Source organism: Pezoporus wallicus, unplaced genomic scaffold (assembly GCF_028554395.1).
Source record: "Pezoporus wallicus isolate ANWC-B61680 ecotype Strahan unplaced genomic scaffold, APGP_CSIRO_Pwel_v1 contig_6354, whole genome shotgun sequence".
Classification (NCBI taxonomy): domain Eukaryota; kingdom Metazoa; phylum Chordata; class Aves; order Psittaciformes; family Psittacidae; genus Pezoporus; species Pezoporus wallicus.
In genome coordinates this window covers 2,826,228-2,845,274 of record NW_026638688.1, presented here as the reverse complement: position 1 = coordinate 2,845,274, position 19,047 = coordinate 2,826,228, and the positions used below count along the sequence as shown (strand labels likewise).

Here is a 19,047-nt window from a genome sequence, read left to right as displayed (position 1 = left end):
AGCCAGAGGCTCCAGGGGAAGGGAACTAATCACCCCAGAAGCCAGACTAGAGTAGGTACAAAATGAGAGTCTCATTGCTTCCTTCATTAGGAAATCTGTTTGCAGTCCAAGCCCCAGTGACTTGAGACGTTTGCCGCCCATTTCTCTAAATCTGCTTTTTGAACACAGTTTCTTTTCCCTGTTTGCCCTGCAGAGCTGCTGCTTGCTATCTCGGGCATCCTCTTTCTCAGTTTTCAATTAATCTCTCCCCACTCATCTCAGTCTGTTCCTCTGGCTGGCACAAATCTCTCCCGACAACTCTCATCTGTGGGAGGGGAAGTGTGATTTAATGGGGAGGAAAGAAGAGCCGAGTGTTTATGCCTGTGAGTGATATTTGAGCTGTAGGTTTATTGCAATATACACCTCACCTTGCTTAAAACTTGCTCCAGTATCTCAGGAGATGTCTCGCATCTCTTGCAGCTTCCTTTACACTTTTCTGGACTAATTCCTTGGCTCCGTCTTTGACTGTTGTGGGTAAAACTTTAGGCAGACGCAGTGCTCTTGCTCTGACCTTCAATATTGCTCCCACAGCTCAAATGAAATGCCATACAAACCTTGATGCAATTTTCCATGCCTGCTGTAGGCACTGTAGGCAAAGTGTCTTATTAATGGAGGAGCCACGGGGGATTCTGATTGCGCTGTTGCTTCTGATTGTCACACTGGCTTAAAGAAAGGTTTTATGCTTGAGGTAGTCTGGCTATATCTCCCCATGCATTTCACTTGGGTATAAAATAATCCACACCTAGATACTTTTCTATTATGAAAGCATTTTAGGTGAGTTTGTTATTAAAAGTTCTCTGTGTAAGATTGGTCTAAAGGAGTGATTTTTGAAGCAGAAACCTTACTGGGAGCTGGAGGGGGAACTGAGACTGCAAAGGGAGGGGGCAACAGAAGATGTGGGGAACTGGGTGTTGGAAAAGGAATTCCTGCTGGAGTCTGGGGTTTGAATGGAAGTCAGAAGTACTGGTCTGGGTGTCTGGTAAGAACTGTGTGTACTAGGTGGGTTGGACATCTGCTGGGAAATGGAGAGGTGGAAACCTAGTATTGTAACAAGCAAATAGATGGACTTTGTGTGAAAGCTGGGGAAGAAACTAAAGCGATTCTTCTGATCTAACTGCTTGGTTTCAACACAGACAGAGTGATTGCAAATTTCAAAGAACATTTTCCCCAAGATAAAGTTTCAGCTGGCATAAAAGCTAGCATTTGACATCTTTTTTGTGTAATGACTATATTAACAAAAGAAGGCCTCGCCGTTGGCTGCCTTTGTAAAACAACTCCAGTGCAGTTCTTCGTTCTCTTAACTCTTGTGTGCGACTTTAAGTCAGCTCAAAACTCCCACTGGAATGCAAGCAGGTCAGCTTGTGCTCACACACAGGATATTACAAAGTACTTCACGTGGCTTGACAAAGGCTCTTTGCAGTTGTTCATTTCTGTTTTAATTCACTGATGTTTGCTGCACTGCAGCATTTCATGTTCCTATCCCATAAGCAGTGAGAGAAGCATCACACGTAGCTCCAGCTGCTCAGACATACAACCTGAGATGCTGCAGTACTATAAAGCCTATGGTTATTACGAGTTCCGTTGTAATTCATGATAAGCGTTAATTGTTGTTGCAAACACTGACTTCAGCTACTTGCTGAGGGCTAAATATTCTTACAACGCTGAGAATTGACCTTGCTGGCTGGAAGGTAAAGACTTTGTCTGTGTGTTGAACTGTCCTAATGTTTCTGGTTTCCCTGATGTGAGGATGGTTTTCCTCAGGCTGCTGTTTGTTTTCAAAGTTGTATTATGATTCTAGCTTTTTCTAAAGTGCCAAACCACGGACTTACCTGTGCTCTCCATCTTCGCTGTGGGATGCATCCACAGTTAGTTAAAACTCACAGGTTTATGGGAATCTGTATCACCTCTTTAAAGCTAAAGTTCACAGCTTTTCTCCAATGCTCAGAGCATCTGACAGGAAGGTTGTTTTAAATAAAATAGTGTAGGGAGTGCTGAGTAATTTAAATAGACATTCTAATTTCTTCTGTGTCTGAAAAGAGTGCAATGGATAGGGCAGAACTGTATATAGAAGGAGCTCAGCTGTATTTTAAGCCATTCCACCAATATAGCCTGGTGGGGTGTGCATGTAGGAGGAGATTTCTAAATAGGAAACTGTGGTGTGAGGAATCCTAAGAGCCATGACGACTGTGTAAATGTTTTCTCTTTAAAAGAGAAATAAATTGCCTTCTTTACTGAGAAAATTCACTTTGCTTATGGGTATGTAAACTGTGACTGAAAATGAAGCAAAGGGATGGGACTTTCATTCTGCAGACTAAGAAAGATACCAACGCAAAAGAACATTTCTGTACTCTTTTGGTTTATTTTATGATCATTTCATCCTTATCTTGTTGTCATCATTCAGATAGAGCTGACTACAGGTGTAGGGAAGCGCAGAAATTTGAAACAGAGCATAAACAGGAGAATTAACGTTTGTTTCATCACTGTGGACATAGTCTGGATAGGCGAGAAAAAGGAATGTGAGATAAGTGCTAGACACTGGCTTTGTTATAATGTACATTTTGTTAATAAATATTCTTGGAAATTACTTTTTCCTTAGCACCTTACTGTAAACTGCTGATGCTATGGAGGTCATATTTACTACTGGTATAAATTGGCATAGCTGAAATAAAAGCATGATGATTTTCTACCCGCCTTGGAAGCTGCTCCAGTTGGATGAGGAAAAGTTATCTCTCTTTGTCAGACTGAAATGCAGAACTGGAGCTTTGCGCTTCTCTTCATATCACTGTGACAGATAACAGGCCTTTAATTTGGTGGAGAAAGGCATAAGAATAACAGCTTGAAATGAAGGCCAGTCAAATTAAAATTACAAGTTGGACACTTTGCTGGATAGTGAAAGACAATGTAACATGAGACCAAACTGCTGGGTTGATGGTGCATTTCCTTTCTTTTGACATTTTCAGATCATGACAGAATGCCTTTCTGGGAGACTTTTGGTTGGACTGAAGCTATGAGCTTAATACAGAGGTAACTGTGGGAAACTGGCTTGTGTGACATGATCAGATTAAATGAGCTAATGATTTGTTCTGGTTTTAAAAATCTCAGTTGTCCAGTGCTAGTTAGCTTGCTGATGATGGTGTAATATTGCAGTCCCTTTGAAAAGCAGTGAGGTGTCTTTCTGAGATGAGTTAGAGAGTCCTGTAAAATTTCATTTCACAATACAAGAGAAATCTTGGTTTTGTGAAAATGATGCTGTATTTGTAATACAGCTAAATTAAGAATTGCTCTTAAAAATTGAGAATTATTTATATTCATTTTTTCTGTGATAGATGGAAAGTACAAAAGGAAAGTACCCATGGCTGCCAAAGGGGGACTTTTCTGAGTGATTGCTCATCAGATTTCAAGAGATTTTGTAAGACCATCACAACACAGTATAAGGGAAAAGTAGAACTGAGAAACTAGGTTAAAAAAGCACGAGAGAGATCTGGGTTAATATGAATGTGATGGTGAGTTGTGTCCCAGTGTCCTATTCTGCCTCTGGATGAAGACTACTGAAATCATAGGAAAGTTGTGTTGACGCCTGTCTCCTCGGATGTGGAGGAGTGAATTTTCTTTGCTGTAGCTGGTGTTTGTTTGGGATGGCCAGAAGTGCCTATGACAGATGCTTCTGCAAAAAGGAGGCATTGCAGGGTGTGTGCTCCACACATATGGTTTGCTTAAAGACATCGTTTTGGGTAATTGCTCTTGGTTTGTTCCTGAAGAATTCAAAATATTCTTCAGAAAAAGTCAGTAACAAATTGTTCCTGATGGGAAGCCAGATTTTGAAGGGAGCTGTGTTTCCTGGCTGTGAAGCCATTAGCTGTTATTAATTAATTAATTAATTTAGTTCTGTTTGTGTGCTTTTCAGCTGCGTTGAGTAGATCATCTTCATATGGTATAGAAAAGAGTATCTTGGTCATTCTTCTATAGAGCTAGCAGCCCTGTTCGTGCACATGGACTGAAAATCTGGCTCTCCTGCAACCCTGGGCAAAACTCAGAAAATTCACACGGGGTCTACTATTACCTGTTCTTTTTACTCACTGTGCAGGCAGACCCCTCACCAGGAGAATATATGTCTGGGAAGGGACCTCCCTGGGTCACTGGGTCCGTTTTCCTGCCATCATAAGCAATCACATCCTATGAGCCCTTTCATTAACTGATTAAACTCCATTTTAGAAGCACAAACACTTTTTGCCCCCTCTACTCGCACTGGAAAACTGGTATAGAACCTCATTGTCTGACTTCTAGCATGTGTTTATTCTCAGCTGGTTTGCACCCCCTTGTTTTTATGCCACCACTGCCCTTCAGTGTAAATAGGCTTTTGCCTCCTGAGTGTTTACTTTTCTGGTGTATCCATAAGCAGAAGCTATGGACCTAGCTTTCCTTTGGTCAGGCCAGCGATGATCATCCTCTTAGTCCTTTCCACCAACCCCAGAGATAAAACTGAAATTGCCTGCATAAGAAATTCTCAGCAGTTGCTAATGCTCTAAAGAGAAAAAGCTAGAGGAAGCTTTAAAGGAGAGCTCAACTGAGAACCTTTTTAAATTTAAACTTCTGTTTCATGGCCTTTGTAAAGAACGTCATCAGCTTTTTGTTTTGTTGAAGCTGTGGCTCTTGCTGACTTTAAACAGTGTGAGGGTTATGGCATTTTTTCATCCTAGAGGTTCCCTGAGGAAGAAAGTCACAGGAGAGAACTGGGAATGTATTTCTCATGCCGTAGAAGTAATGTGGGGGGAAACTTTTGCATTGTGGAAAATACTGCTGGCTATGATGGTGTGAGACGTTATAGTAGGCCTTGTGCATTGCTCCTTGTGAATTGGGTTTTGGTATTTTGGTGTAATCCAGAGGAATCTGTGCTCTTTATCACCTCTGTTAAAGAATTTACCACTTTAAAGGAGGAAGCTGTCCTGCAGATATACTGTAGCTCCCTATTTCTTTGTTTTGATCATTGAGAAATCAAATTTCAGGCCACAGCTTGTTTTGGGAAGTATTTGTGTCCTCTTGTACTTATCCCAGGTCAAGCAGTATTTGTGACTGAAATGTTTAGCTCAAAGAACCTTCGGGCTTGTCAGGTCCAGATGTTCTTAACCTGGTTTTGTTCCCATTGTATGCTCTTGTATGTTTGGTAAAGTTCTCATCTGTACAACAAGTGGTAAATGTTAGGGTAATTAATGGTGATGATTAATATGTCCATTTAAACGCTACTCTGTGGTATGTTGTCTAACCCAAGTTGGCCCTCTACTTTCAAACTGAAACGTAATACTGGAGAAATACAAATCTCTCTTGCTGAGAAGTCATAAGAGATTTTATGGGAAAAACTGCTGGAAGAATTAGGTGAAGAGCCCTGCAAACTTGGAGAGGGGAAGAAGTATTGCATTTTGTATTTAAGCTCAAGACTCTATGTTTGATTGTAGGGAGATGTTTGAAAATAGCTATACTGGAGTTCTGAAGGACTTTTCAACCTGCTGATACGAGCTCTGGGAACTGGGCTGTAAACTCCTTGAAACCCGAACAGATGTTTTGGTATATAGCTTCAAAGCTCTGAGAGACTGTTTTCCCTGCATGCCTTTCTATGTGAGGAGACTTTTAAGGGCTGCTGAATAAATTTTATTATCTTTGCTATAAAAGCACTGTCCACATGGAAGAGGCAGGCTTTGAACAGTCATGGGCTCAAAAGTGAAACACTAACAACATACTGCAGGCCCAATTGAGCAAGTGGAATAGAGGGGAGAGATGCGTGTCAGCCTTCTTAGAACCCAGAGGGATGAGAGTTTTGGATGCTTCAATAGCTTCTTCATGAAGATAAGTAAACACAAGGGAGGGATATTTGCTTCAGCTCTGCTACATTAGATAGAAGAGTTCTCCATGTTGGGGAAGAATATAGATGAATAATAATCCAGGTGTTAGTCATGTTGTTTATGTGCACTCAGAAATATATCTGACAGCGATGAGAGTGAGTTGAGAATCTGCAGAGTTCTAAATGGGGGGGGGGGGGGGGGGATGTAAGGAAAAGGGTGTAAAATTTAAGTTATCCTCTATCCTTTCATCCCCTTCCCATATTCTATTGGTGTATTGGCACTGGAGGCCCTGCTGTGCTGGTGCTGTACAAATGCCCTGAAAAGTATAATCCCTGCTGTAGGAATTTATCAAACTTTAAAAAGAGGAGATAAAGAGAAACCTCTAAAAATAAGGATCTATGAGACATAAGAAATGAGATCCAATTCAGTTGAATTACTGTATTTTCAATCTAGAAGTCTAGAGTGCTTTTCAGTACCCATCACCTTCTGTTACTGGAGCAAGCAAAACACTAATATCGCTCTGTTACCTTATTATAGGTTCATTAACAGTTCTGCTTTGTTTTATAGTTTCTGGGAAAGAAAAAACCCAACCAGCCAACCAAAAAACCTTGAAATTTGTGTAGTTCTTTTATTAGAAATGTATTTGTATTTTTCTGCAAGCAGGAGGAGGCCAAATCATATTAGGAGGGCTCTATGCAAGAGTCTTCTCATACTTTCCTTGTTGCAATTTGGAGCATTTGTTACCCTCCAGGCTTTTGTTTGTTTTATGTCACTGCAGTGAATTGAGAGTAGGTAGAGGGGGGAAAGAAGAAGTGTTTTTATCATAAAGACTTTTCAGGTTGAAAATCTGAACCAGGTGTGGAACTGCTTTGGTTTTATGGGTATTTTTTCTTCCCCAAAGGGGAATGCACCCTTCAATCACACAACTGCCAATTGTTTTAAACTGTTAAAGGCAGGATGGAGTTTATTTGTAAGGTCAAGATCTACTTATAAGTAATGGCGCTTCCCAGGGGGAAAAACACTAACACAGTTTGTGAAAGTTATTTTACTTGATGGTCAAATAAACTTGATAGCTCATAACGAATAGGGTACCTGGCTGTGATGTGACACATGCAGCAGCATTTAGGGAGGGGTCCTTGTTTTTTGTATGAATGTATTGATGGATTTTCATGAGGATCTTTTGACTTTTGAAATCATAGCTTTGGTATTCTAAAAGACAAGGAAATGAAATTGGAGGGCAAAAGAACAAACCCGAACCAGCTCCAAAAGTATAGGAAGTGTGGCAGCAGATGTATCTGCTCAGGGAAGATATAACCCTTCAAATTGCCAGGGCCTCTTCAGCAGCTACTATGCACTGTGGGTTTATCTGGCAGAAGGAAGATGATAGGGTTGCCAGCCTGCCTAATGATCTTCATCTAATGTTTACCTTATTGAGAGGGGAATAATTCTGTTAAATTAACATCCTAGCATATTTGCTGTCCAGCTAGCTGATGAATTAAATAGCCTGAAGAAAATGTTTTATGACTCGTTTATCCATAAAAATTGATGATTTTTTTTTTCTACGCAAAAAGGAATGACTTTTCAGTAGTTGTGCACTGCAGTGGCTTACACCCCTTGTCTGTAAAGCAAAGAAAAAATATACATATTTATATATAAAAATAACAACTTTAATAAAATCTGCGTGTCTTTGAGAAGTAGGAGAACACATGGACAAAGACTGCTCTTGGAGCGACCCCGGCTCGTGCGAGCACTGCTGCTGTGCTGCATGGTGTGTGCCTCCTGCTCGGAGAAAGCACAGACCATTAATGACAGCCTACAAGCGTGTGACACTCGGATCACTCAATCAATCAAATGTGGCACCTCGTGCCAGCCCAGCCAGCTGTCCTCTTCCATCAGTGTCCGAAAGTGCTGCACCAAAGGCTGTAGGTGCCAGGTGCCGTCCTCACGTAACCACTGGACCTGCCCCAGGATGAGTGTGTTTGGGGGACCTGTTTAGATTGAGTTTTCTGTCTTGACAGTCCCTTCTGATTTTCAGTTTAGAAGAGGAGAATAAACAAATTATAGGCTAATAAAGAAAACAGCACATCTATAACAAGAAATCCAAGCCTGGGGCTTTGCACTTATCTGATGTAGACATCACCTTAAGTGCCTGTGACAGCAGAGGATGCAGTTGGCTCATTGTGGTTGGTTTGACCAAGACTTGTAATGTCAGAAGTGAAGTCTGTGACACCAGCCCATTGAATGTTATATTGCTTCTATTAGTATATGTTGGGTGTGCCAAAGAGATCAGAAGAGGAAGACTCAATTTTATGAGAAAATAAATTATGAACATGCTCATTCGAATGTTTCATGAGCAAATTTGCTTTTGGTCATTTCCAGTGTGCAGGAGTAGCGCGCAGTATGCACATATGGAGAGTGTGCGAGTTCTAGCTGAGGTGCTGAGACTGCTGCACACCCTGAAAACCTCCATGTACAAGAGGTCCACCATAAAGTGGTGAACCAGTGGTTTTCCATGGGCAGGGGCACTTCTGCACCCTTAAGTCTTGATGACTGCAAAACCGCAGAGCTTGACCATGTCAGGCTGAGGAGCTTGCAGGTACAAGAGGCATGGGCAGGAGGAAGATATGGACAGTCAGGGTTTTAGAGTCAAAACCTGTGTTTTATGGCAAAAAATTCCTTCTCCTTCTGTAGCCCCCAGACTGATACGCAGTAGGCAATAGAGACTGTTTTCACAAAGAGGGTCTACTGCTGTTCTGGATTGCAGTGGTACTGAGTGCTGCAGGTTGCCCTCGTATATCTGTATCAAATTTTCAGGTTAAAAAAAAAATGAAGCTGCTTTAGGAGAAAAAAAAAAAAAAGTAATGGAACATCCTCAGGTTGAAACAGGCCCTGAGCCCAGCTGATGGTATAGGGCCTTTCATTTACTAAACTTCAGTGGTTTAATGGCAGTTCAGCATGGCTGCTGATTGCCTGCATGGTGTTACCACTGTGGCTGAAAAGGCTGTTTACCTTTGGAAGACAGAAAGCTCAGCTGAGCAACACACAGAGCACTCTCCTGGGCCCTGCTAATAATTTTTTTTCCAAAAGATGCCCAGGTTGCTGAGGAGCACAGACCCCTTGGAAAAAACCTCTCTTTGTGCATACGCTTGCTTACGGATCAGTTACAAATAGGTCAAACCAGAAAAATGGTGTTTGGGGCTAGATTTGCAATAGAACACTTCATTTTGGGAGTTTTCTTAGCTGCAAAGTGATTCTTACTTTGACCAGTGGAAAACATTTGTTTTTCAAGAGATCTCTCTCACGTTTATCATCCCAGCTTGACCTGGCACTGAAATCTTTCTCTGTATTTCTCATGGTTCTTGTGAGGCTACTTATAAGTGTGAGTGGCCCTGTGCGAGTTGGAGAGCAATGGTTCAAAAAGGAAAAGAGCCATCTGCTTCTCATTGACTTGCTGAAATGATGAGAACACTTTCTAAGAGAGGCTGTGCTGTGTGTAGAGAAAGTAGATTCTGGGGCTCTTCCCTTTATTCTAACAGCTTGGTGCGAGTGGATGCAAACTCGCCTGCCAAAGAACGATCATGTTTCTAAAAATGAATTTGGGGTCCAAGGTCCTTAGATACCATCAGCCTCGGCGGTCTTTTATCCATGGACTGCATTGCAGGCAGTGGCAGTGACAGCTTCCTCCCACTGCTGTGTGAGTGATCATGGAGGGAATAACATTTTTGTGTTAAAAAGACAGCAAGGATCTTGCATGCTCTTTGAAGAAAGAAGTTAAATTAAGATAAAACCCATGGTTGTTAGAGATGCGCATCTACAAGTATTACAGCTAAACTGAGATGCACACAAAGTAAGGTTTGATTGTGGCTGCAGCAGCCGCCCCTAAACAGGAGGCTTTGGAGCTTGTCACAAATGGCTGTATTTCTGGTATGCTGCCTTCCTTTTAACATGTGGCCTTTAGGCCTTGTCTTCTGGGCTTTTGTGGGTACAGAGCAAGATTTGTTGAAATACTTGTGTGTATGTTCCTGTTTGTGGCTTGAGCAGCTTCCAGGCTCCTTCAGTTGTATGTAGCCTATCTGCTGCTGGTGCAAGCGTTAATGTACATGGCTTGCATTGCTCTTGCTGCTTGCGGTGAAGCTATCAAAGAGATTACTAGCTTGCTAAAGATGGTTTTGTAGACTTTGCGGGTGATTTGTTTAAAACTAGATTACTGTCACATTTAGAAACGTTTAGCAGCATTGGACCAATGAGGAATAATAATTTAAAGAGGCTGACTAGATCTAATCAGTTTTTGGGAGATGAGACTTAATCAAACATAAGAGGTTGAGAAGGCTGATAGAGATAATGAATTTGAATATGTAATACGGGGCCTGCCTGAACAGTAGCACATCTTCTCTGGCCATAGTTCATAATGAAGCATTTGCAAAAGTTATCGAGTTGATAGGTATAAAATCCTTTGTGCAAGGAACTTTGGCAGCTGGGGGAGGAAATTACCGAGACTGAAACTCAAAGTAGACATTGCATGAGATTTCTTTCAGTATGAGAATTCAGAGAGTTAATTTTCAAGCTATTTTCAGAATATGTAGGGGAATAGGATTGGCAAACTACCTTGAAGATGAAAGATACCCTTGTGAGCTGCACATTGAAGAAGGTCTCTGGATGGCTGCTCTCGATGTAGACCTCCGGCATGTACTTACCAGGTAGCCCCGGGCAGGTATTTTGACTACCCTGGCCCTCAGTTCCCCATCCGTAAAGTGGATGTGCTAAACCCTTCCTACTCTTTTTATGTCTATTTTCTGTGTTACAGCTAGAAAAGTGTTGACTTTATGAAGAAAGGCCAGCTGAGGTAGATGCTGTGTAAATGAACCGACTGCATATGTAGAATGTTTCCAAGAATGTCTGCCCTGATACTAGAAATCTAAATAAACTGCATTATATTGCTTCCACTTTTAACCCACCCCCTCCAAGACCAGAAACCACACATACCCCCAACATGCCCATTTTTTAATCTTAATCGAGGATGATGTTAGCCCTAAGATCAGTTTGTGTGATGAATTCATAATTCATAAGTTTGGGATGCTTTAAGCGAACAAAATAGTAACTATATAAGCTCATAATTTGAAATCCATGCGTGTGTAGTAGGAGCCTGACCCATCTCTTCATGTTTTCAGTGTGAGCAGAATTCTGCCTGTTTTCTTCAGCAAAGGCAGCAGTTGTAAATATTTTTCTGATTCAGCTGAATTAATTATGAGAGATGCTGCTCTTTGCCCACCTCCTTCTGGCAGTGCTGGCAGCGCTCTGCTGGGCTTTGGAGGGACTTGTGTCTCACACCTCATCAGAAGCTGATGTGACAACTGAAGGACCAAACCCTGGGAGGTCCTTTTAAAAAATTCAGGATTTGGGGTGCCCTGAGGTGTTTTTGCCCCTCTGCAAAACCTCTTTCAACTGAAGCAGCTGGTGTGGAAATAAAAGGTGACTCCATTCTCCTGCCTCATTCAGGTCAGGTGTTTCGCTCTGCTAGAGGAAGGGATAAACTTTATTAACTGTTGACACCAAGGTCTGCTATGAAAGACAAATATGTCATTGGAGCATCATGAGTGGATTTGGGTTGGGATAGGGATTTTTAATCAGCATCAGGCCTGACAGTGAACTAACACCACAACCAGCTGAATGATTGAGAGGCCTGAAATGGTGAAGTATTCAGCGAATGCAGTCTTTTGTGTGATGCTGTATCAGTTGCTGAGGCTGTGGCTTTGCTGTCTTTTCTTTTCGCAAGACCAGAACTGCCTTATTCTATTCTGGCTTTTTGATAGGATTTTGGCACAGTGCTCAGTAATGATAGGGCTTCATGGTGACTTTCTTTAAACCCTTGTGCCTTCATGACAGGCATGATTGCTGAAAAGAGCAGAAGTTCTAGATCTTTATTATGCTTTACTCTGTTGAAGTCTGTTTGTTTTGCATATTTCTATCCAAGTTGACTGTGATCACTGAATCGTGAAGGGAGATATGGCATCCCTGCCTTCTACCTGCAGATTTGAGATGCAGAGAGATCCACGGTCAGGGTAGGTTCACTGAAGTGTTTGCAGTAAAACCAAACTTAGCTTTAGCTTAGCCTTTACAAACCTCAGTTTTGATATCTGCATCAATTTGTACTTTAAAGAACCTTCAGCCAAGATAGCAATTGACCTTATCATTTGCTAGGTAGGATGAGGAGGATTCACTGCTGGATGCAGTTCAGCTGCAGGGTTTTGAGCTGATACTAGATTTCTCCTTTTGGGAGAACGTTTTTGCTGTACTTCCTCCGTTGACTAGTCATTATTGATATGTCCATCTTCCCGCAGCTCCATCCTTGACTTTTTGGGAAGGTCATATACGTGGGATTTACAGCTTTTTCTTGTATATGGTGACTGTTACAGCAAAGATTAATGGGAAGAGAAGGTCTTGTGTGTTCCTCTGCCTGGAAACTTACTCAAGGTTAGAGATCTTGGATGACTTTTATTGTTACCTTTCCTGACAACAGCCTCTCAATATGAAATATAAACTGAAATATAAACTAAATTATAAACCCTCAGAACAGTGGCAGCTAATGAGGTAGAACTGAAAGGACTGGCATAGAGATAGAAATTCCCTCTTGTGCATAGTATTTGTCTATTTGAAGCCCACTATCCTCTTGAGAGCCTGGCTTACTTAAAGAAGAATTGCTATGCTCTGAGAGAAGCTTCCTATATTGTAGCAATGTTACAGAAACATGTTGTGAAACCAGCTGCCATGAAATTGAATTACAGGTGTTGTATTCTTCACTGCTTAAATTGCTCTATTATATCACAGGCCTCATCGTTTTGTTTTGAACAAATAACTGCAATTTAGTGGGAGCCTACGAGATGACGGTATAAGCAGTCAGGGGTTGTTTAAGACTTCTCTAATGATGGAAAATTGTTCTCATCTATCTAGACTGCATCATCTTTGCCAAAATGCATGTGCAGTGAATGGAAAAGGAAATGAGGAAATGAGGAAAACTGCTTCCTCATAGCTTCTTTTTCCTAAGTTTGTTTCTTTGTATTTTTAGATGTGTGAAGCAGTCCTTTGTAGGCTTTTAGACTGGTCAAAGCAATATGGTCATTCATACTTAACTCTGACACTGCTCCACTACATCAAATTATGGCACTGGATGTAGTCAGATATTTCACTTCCTTCCCTTTCAGTTTGCTGGAATTAAGTAGATGGTTGCTCAACCTCCACCTTCCCAGGTTTTCATGGAATAAAGTTTTAGAAGATCCTTTGGGAAATACTTAAAAATAACTCTCAGTATAGAAAGCAGTTACTGTTTTAGGCCAGAATTTACAACTATTTTGTCTAGGTTTAAATTCCTAATTGCTACTCTGTGTGTGCCCACCCTGTGTTCCATTGTCCCCATCCCATTCCTGCCCACTTCGTGGAGTAGCCTTTTCTCTGATGTACTTAGCAGTTTACCCTGGACCTTATTGTATATGAATTGCCCCAGTTGGCTTGTAAATAGTGTTAAATCCAATAGAAAAAGGATACTTACAAGAACCTTAGACTTGAAAATTAATTTTATTTCCCTTACTACCTATCCAGGTCTGTATTATGCTACAAAGGACACTGTATACTGAAATGCAGGAGAGCCTGTTGTAGCATAGGGCTCAGAACAAGCTTTATTAGTGTCCTCTACTCTAACCTGTTATTAGTCTGAAGATTTGATAAGTTGGTACATATGTGTATTTCACCGATTGTCACAAATTTCACAGAAAAAATTAGACTGGAAAGGAAAGCAAGAGGTCAGTTTGTCCATCCTCTTGTTCTTCCAGGTCCTTGCTTTATTCTTGCCCAGATGGCTGTCTCACTTGCTCATAAAAGTCCTCTGTGATTTAGATTTGCTTACTTGCTTTAAAGTGCCATTTGTAGAAAGTCAGTTTGATTGGATGATCTTGGTTGCCCATGTTCCATTGGCAATTCAGATCAGTTTTGTGCTCAGGCTTTTTGCTTGCGACTTTTTGGATTAGCGATAGTTGTGTTTTGTTTTGTCTCCTGCTCTGCTGGTTTGAAATGTTATTTTTTCAACATCTGCTTTTAGCCAGTGTACGTTAGGCCTCTCATGCTCTGCCCACTTGAGTATGCAAGTCTCCTTATGTTTCAGAAATTTCAGTTTTCGTGGCTAACTTTAAAAAGGGGAAAAAAAAAGAAGGGGGGGCAGTTTTTGGAGTGAATACGTATTTTTGATGATAAAGCTCACAAAGGTACTTCTAAATCTTTTCCTCTTGTCACTTGAAGTGAGATGTAAGATAAAACTGCTTCACAAAGTCCTGTGAAAAATTAATGTGTACTGTAATTTAGAAGATGTGTTGCTGAAGGGCATTTAAATGTTATGTTTTTGTTTTCTGCAAATTCTATTTTAAAAGGAACAAATATCTAGTGAGGACTGCTTCAGAATTTCAGTGAAATGCTGCTGATACTAAAAGAAAGAAGAGATGAGAAATGAGAGGCACAGACTGCACAGCCTAATGAGTACATAAGCCTAACGATGCAAAATTGCAAATTGCACAGATTACGAAGCACTGTCCCTTGCATTCAAACCTGCTTTTAGCACTCTTGGGGCAGCTCCAGAGCTGCTATGTCAGATCAGGATTCAGATGTGCTGGCATCACAACATCTGAAAAGCCTCCATCTGACTCCATCCAGTGCTGGCACAGGATGAGTTGGTACCATGTGCTGATATAAACCTCTTCAGGCTCTGAAATTGTGGTGGGGCAAGCTAGAGAATAAACCTGTGGGTTATTGGGGGGAGAACTGATGTTATGGTGTAGTACCACAGATACAGGTGCCCCGCCTAGTGCGCCCTTGATCCTCTGTTGCTGGAGGTAAACTGGTGCATAAGATGGTAGAGCTCCAGCTTCCCCAGTACATTAGGGACATGCCTGGGCTTCTGCTTGCAGCCAGAGAGGGCATTCGGAGCAGCTGCTGTGCTGCAGGGTAAGTGTCCTAACCTGGGTGAAGGAGTGCTTGGTGGGATAGAAAAATCAGAGCCCAAGATTGGAGGTAATAGAAACTTGAAAAGGCAGTTTTACAAAGGAGGGTTTACTTTCTCACTGCCTGCTCTTCCTGACCCAGAGAAGCTGCCAACTCTGCTGGCAAGTCTATAAAGTGCTAACGCAGCTCTAGCCAGAGCAATGAACTATAATGGAGAAGTTGAGGGAGGTTTGTTGGGTTTGGGTTTTGTTTTGGTTTTTTGCTTGTTAGTTTAGGGTTTTTTTTCCCCTTAGCTTTCACCAAGAACTCAAGAAAAAGTGTAAAAAAGTATTTTTCTCACTGTTGTCAGTTTCTGCTTCTAAAATTTGTCCATACAAGCATTCTGTCTTACCTTTAGGATGTTGTTTGTTCCTTCTCCTTCAGCTTGTTAAGGTCAAGGATGAGATAGCAACCTTAGCTTTGGTTCTATCTGTATTGCTAATAGCGAGATACCTGATGGTCTAGTGCAGCTTGTGTACCTTGAAGATGTGGTAACCAGATATTGTTGATGGCTGACTGTTCATCTTAGTAAACTCGGGTAATTCAGGGTAGTGTAAGGTTTCTTATTCCTTTAGAAAAGAACAAAGCATTTTGCACTGAATGCAAAATCATCTGAGACGAGTGATGTGATTACTCAGTCACAGCAGAATAAAAACTGGGAGAGATGTAATTCATTGTTTTATTTTTTCAAGCTGCTGACATGATGCAAGAGTTGCTAATGCAGTATGAAGTACAAATGGTATGCAAAATTCCCTGATAACTACCTGGGAATTCTCGTTCCATCAGCAACTTTTGTGTTATCACAAATGAGACAGCTTGAAAGGCACTTGTTGCGTTTTGTATTGCATGCAAAAGTAATTTGCACTTCAAATGAACTGACCTAGATTATTTTTGATGCTTTTTTTTTTTCCTGCATGGCTTTCATAAGCAATGGAACAATGCTGTATTACTACTTGCTTTGACTTTTAACAATTCAAAAATCATAGCGAAGAGACATATGACAAATGAGCATGTTGGTGCAAGCTGCTTAGCGATCGGGATTGTAAAAGCTGGGTTTCAGAGAGTCAGATCAGGTTGTCTGATCGCCTTTGAAAAGTGTTGAACGTCTGGATTTTAATTGTAATATGTTTTTATGTTCCAGTACTTCAGAGCTCAGAGTGTGAATGTCTGGAATGCGTTTGTCTCTTTACGCCCAACCCCAGTGGACAGTTCCTCTCTCCAGTCTGCTGCAGGGTCTGTTTCAAACAAACACTATCACAGCACCATCCAGACAGAGTGTTCTGGAAACGGGTTGTTTCCCCAGAACATACTGGGAGGAAGCTACCTTGCATGGAGTGTGAATAGTCAGAGGCCATGAGCTGAGGAGTGAAGCAGAGAGTGAATCATATTGATGAGCGCAGAGTCTGATCTTCATCCAGGAGGTGAAATAAAGCTAATGGAGTCTCTCCAAAACTTCAGGGCTTTGTTCTCAGTTGTAAATCAGTGCCGTTCAGTATAACTAAGGCTGAGGATCTGTCCATATGACTTGATGTTTGCAGTGTACATCAGACAATTAAGTACAAATGTTGAGGTGATGTGGGCAGTATGTAAGTATGAAGCAGGAATCTGCCTAAAAGCCTCCTAATCTAGTTTGTTCAATCCATGCCATTTATCTCTCCAATGCCATTCCAGTATCTCTATATTAATCTGGAAGGCTCTCCTTGCTGAACATGATGACTGTGTAGAAGTCCAAAAAGGCCGGGAATGTTCACAGTTGCTGTGTTAAAATAATTATCCAGTATTTTTAGCCCAGATGCAATCCTGGGAAGCATGAAAACAGCCTGGGACGTATGCTTACGATGCTAGGAGAGCTCAGCAGGAGGTAGATGCTCACAAACTAATTGGACTTCCGGGGTTCTGTTTTAAGGACTGCCTTCATATAAAACAATGTACAACCCAGGACGCAGCTGCTGCTCAGTCAGTTGTTTCCTAAACTGACAGTTGTTTAAAGATAAGAGATGTTTTTATTTCACTGAAACCCTTTTTCTCCAAGTCCAAAAGAGCCTGAAAAATGTTATGTAATGGAAAAATGCCTTTGGGCATGTGTGTGAAAAAGGTGAGTGCTTTCTGCAGTGCTAGCAGGGTTGCTGTGCATGCCTTGGTCTCCTTTCTGAAAGCTGTTTATGAAGGAGAAATACGGGCTTGAAATGCAGGTTTTATCTAACATGGTACGAAGCAGCCCATCGTGAATTGAGCGAGGTGTTGCTACCTGCGGGGAGGCACTTCATCCTCCCTGTGGGGCTGGAATGATACAAATGTTATACATTGACTTTTAATGAATATACATCAGTTATGTGTATGTAGAGGGCTTTATACCTGTATCTTATGTATTAGAGAGAGAAGGCGGCTCCCCCATATGGTATCTGATGTTACAAAACACCTTAGCCTGTGAGCCTGGAAGGGCTAAGACTTGCTGGGTACTGAAAAAGAGCTCTGTACTGCTCAGAGAATACCAAGCAGGGAGTGTCCAAGGTCAAGCAAACATAGTGGAGTGGGGGGAAAGAATCCTGAGTAGGCAGTAAATATTGTACTTAGGAGGTTTCTCTTCTCATCCTATAAATTTATGATCTCGGTGCCTGCACTTTGTCTCGCATCGCTGTTGTTCTGGACCTGCGTACGTGGCTGTGTCCTGACTTTTTCCATTGTTTACAATATGTGCATGCCAGCGTAGTACAGCTGTCATTGTGTGGCACCTTTTAAAGCCCCCCTGAAGTTGCTTGTTTTCCCTTCTGGTGGTGTTAGACATTCCCAGTACTTTTATGGTCTCTGCTTGCCTCTTAAACAGCCTTTATACTTCCCAGTGCCAGTGATGTGGCAGCCAGAGTTTCTCTAATGAAGACCTTTTCTGGGTACTGGTCTCGGATCTTCAGAGTCCTTTCTTAGTTCCTTGGGGCTGTAGGGATCCCACAGCAGTTTCTTGAGGGTGGTGCCCTCTGTCAGATGCCTTCGGTGCGCTCTGGGCATGTGGAAATGAAACCTGGATTCACCGTAGCTGGGCTAAACCTATGGAGGGAATCAGCTCCAACACCACGGGATCCTTGCACTTCCCTTCCAGGTGAAGCAGCATTTAATTGGCTTCATCCTCTCTAGCACAAACAATGATTATATTTAAACCAAAAAGTTCATCTTGAAACAAGATTGCTCCACTGAATATTCACATAGACTTGCTTAATGCAATATTACTGTATCCTTGTTATGGTGAGGGGAGGTGCTGGGGTGAAGAATGGAAAAATACAAAGCAAATTGCCTCCATAAGAAAGTTACTGAGGTGGATGAGCCAGATTTGTCTTGTCGTGTTTGGCCAGTTTATTGCAATATAGGTTTTGCCTGTGACACTGTTTGCAGGTTAATTTCACATCCCAGGTTATGCCCTTTCTTTACCTTGTGTTTGGATAAAAATGCTCTTTCTTCTTTTTTCCTTATCTGAATTAACAGCAAATCATTGTTTCGTTGTTGGGGAGAAGGTTTTAATTTTCCATGCTGAAAATCGCCCAGCAGCTGTTTAAATGGGAAAAAATCTGTTTTGTAAGAAAAACAGAACGAAACAAAAATTACCGGTAGCTAGAAGAACTCACAGCATCTGTTGTTTAACTGTATCCATGTTGCAACTAACAACAAACTGTAAAAACATATCAGCATTCAACTCCATTAATTTAGTTTCTCTTTTTTATATTACTTTATCATTTTGCACAAGTACAAAATGACACTAATAACACTTAATAGATGAATAGCCAAATAGATAAAGTTGTTATTATGATCCTCTGTGAAGTCTGAAGTGTGTAATTTTTCTTAAACAATGAAATGGATACAGAATTATAGCACTTCCAGGAAAAATGTATATAAGCATTGATTAGACGCACACCTGTGCAGCTTCCTGAAGCTTAATTGCTCGTGGCTTTGTTTTCCTGAGTGCTTTGTAATCACTCTTGTCACACTGTTCAGTTTGGGATCTATGTATTACTATTTTCATGTTTCTCTCTCACATGTTGATAGATCCAAAGGTATTGCCCAATACACAAACATACACTCTTTGTGTTATTACAATGCAATATTGTGCCATCCCTTGAGCTTATTTTTAAACCTGTCTCAATTTAGTGTAGACTGGCCTAAGGTT

At 41.3% G+C, this 19,047-nt stretch overlaps 1 protein-coding gene across 8 annotated transcripts in view; it reads left to right on the top strand.

Annotated features, from left to right (window-relative positions):
• The window catches only part of SGCD (sarcoglycan delta), a 325,796-nt gene that overhangs the window by 66,183 nt on the left and 240,566 nt on the right, over positions 1-19,047 (top strand). For 3 of the 8 annotated variants that reach the window (XM_057411980.1, XM_057411982.1, XM_057411981.1), the window contains one exon: positions 3,000-3,063. The exons of the other annotated variants lie outside the window; for them this stretch is intronic. The gene's annotated coding sequence lies outside the window, so the exon portion shown is untranslated. The remainder of the gene's footprint in view (positions 1-2,999; positions 3,064-19,047) is intronic. 8 annotated transcript variants of the gene reach the window in all.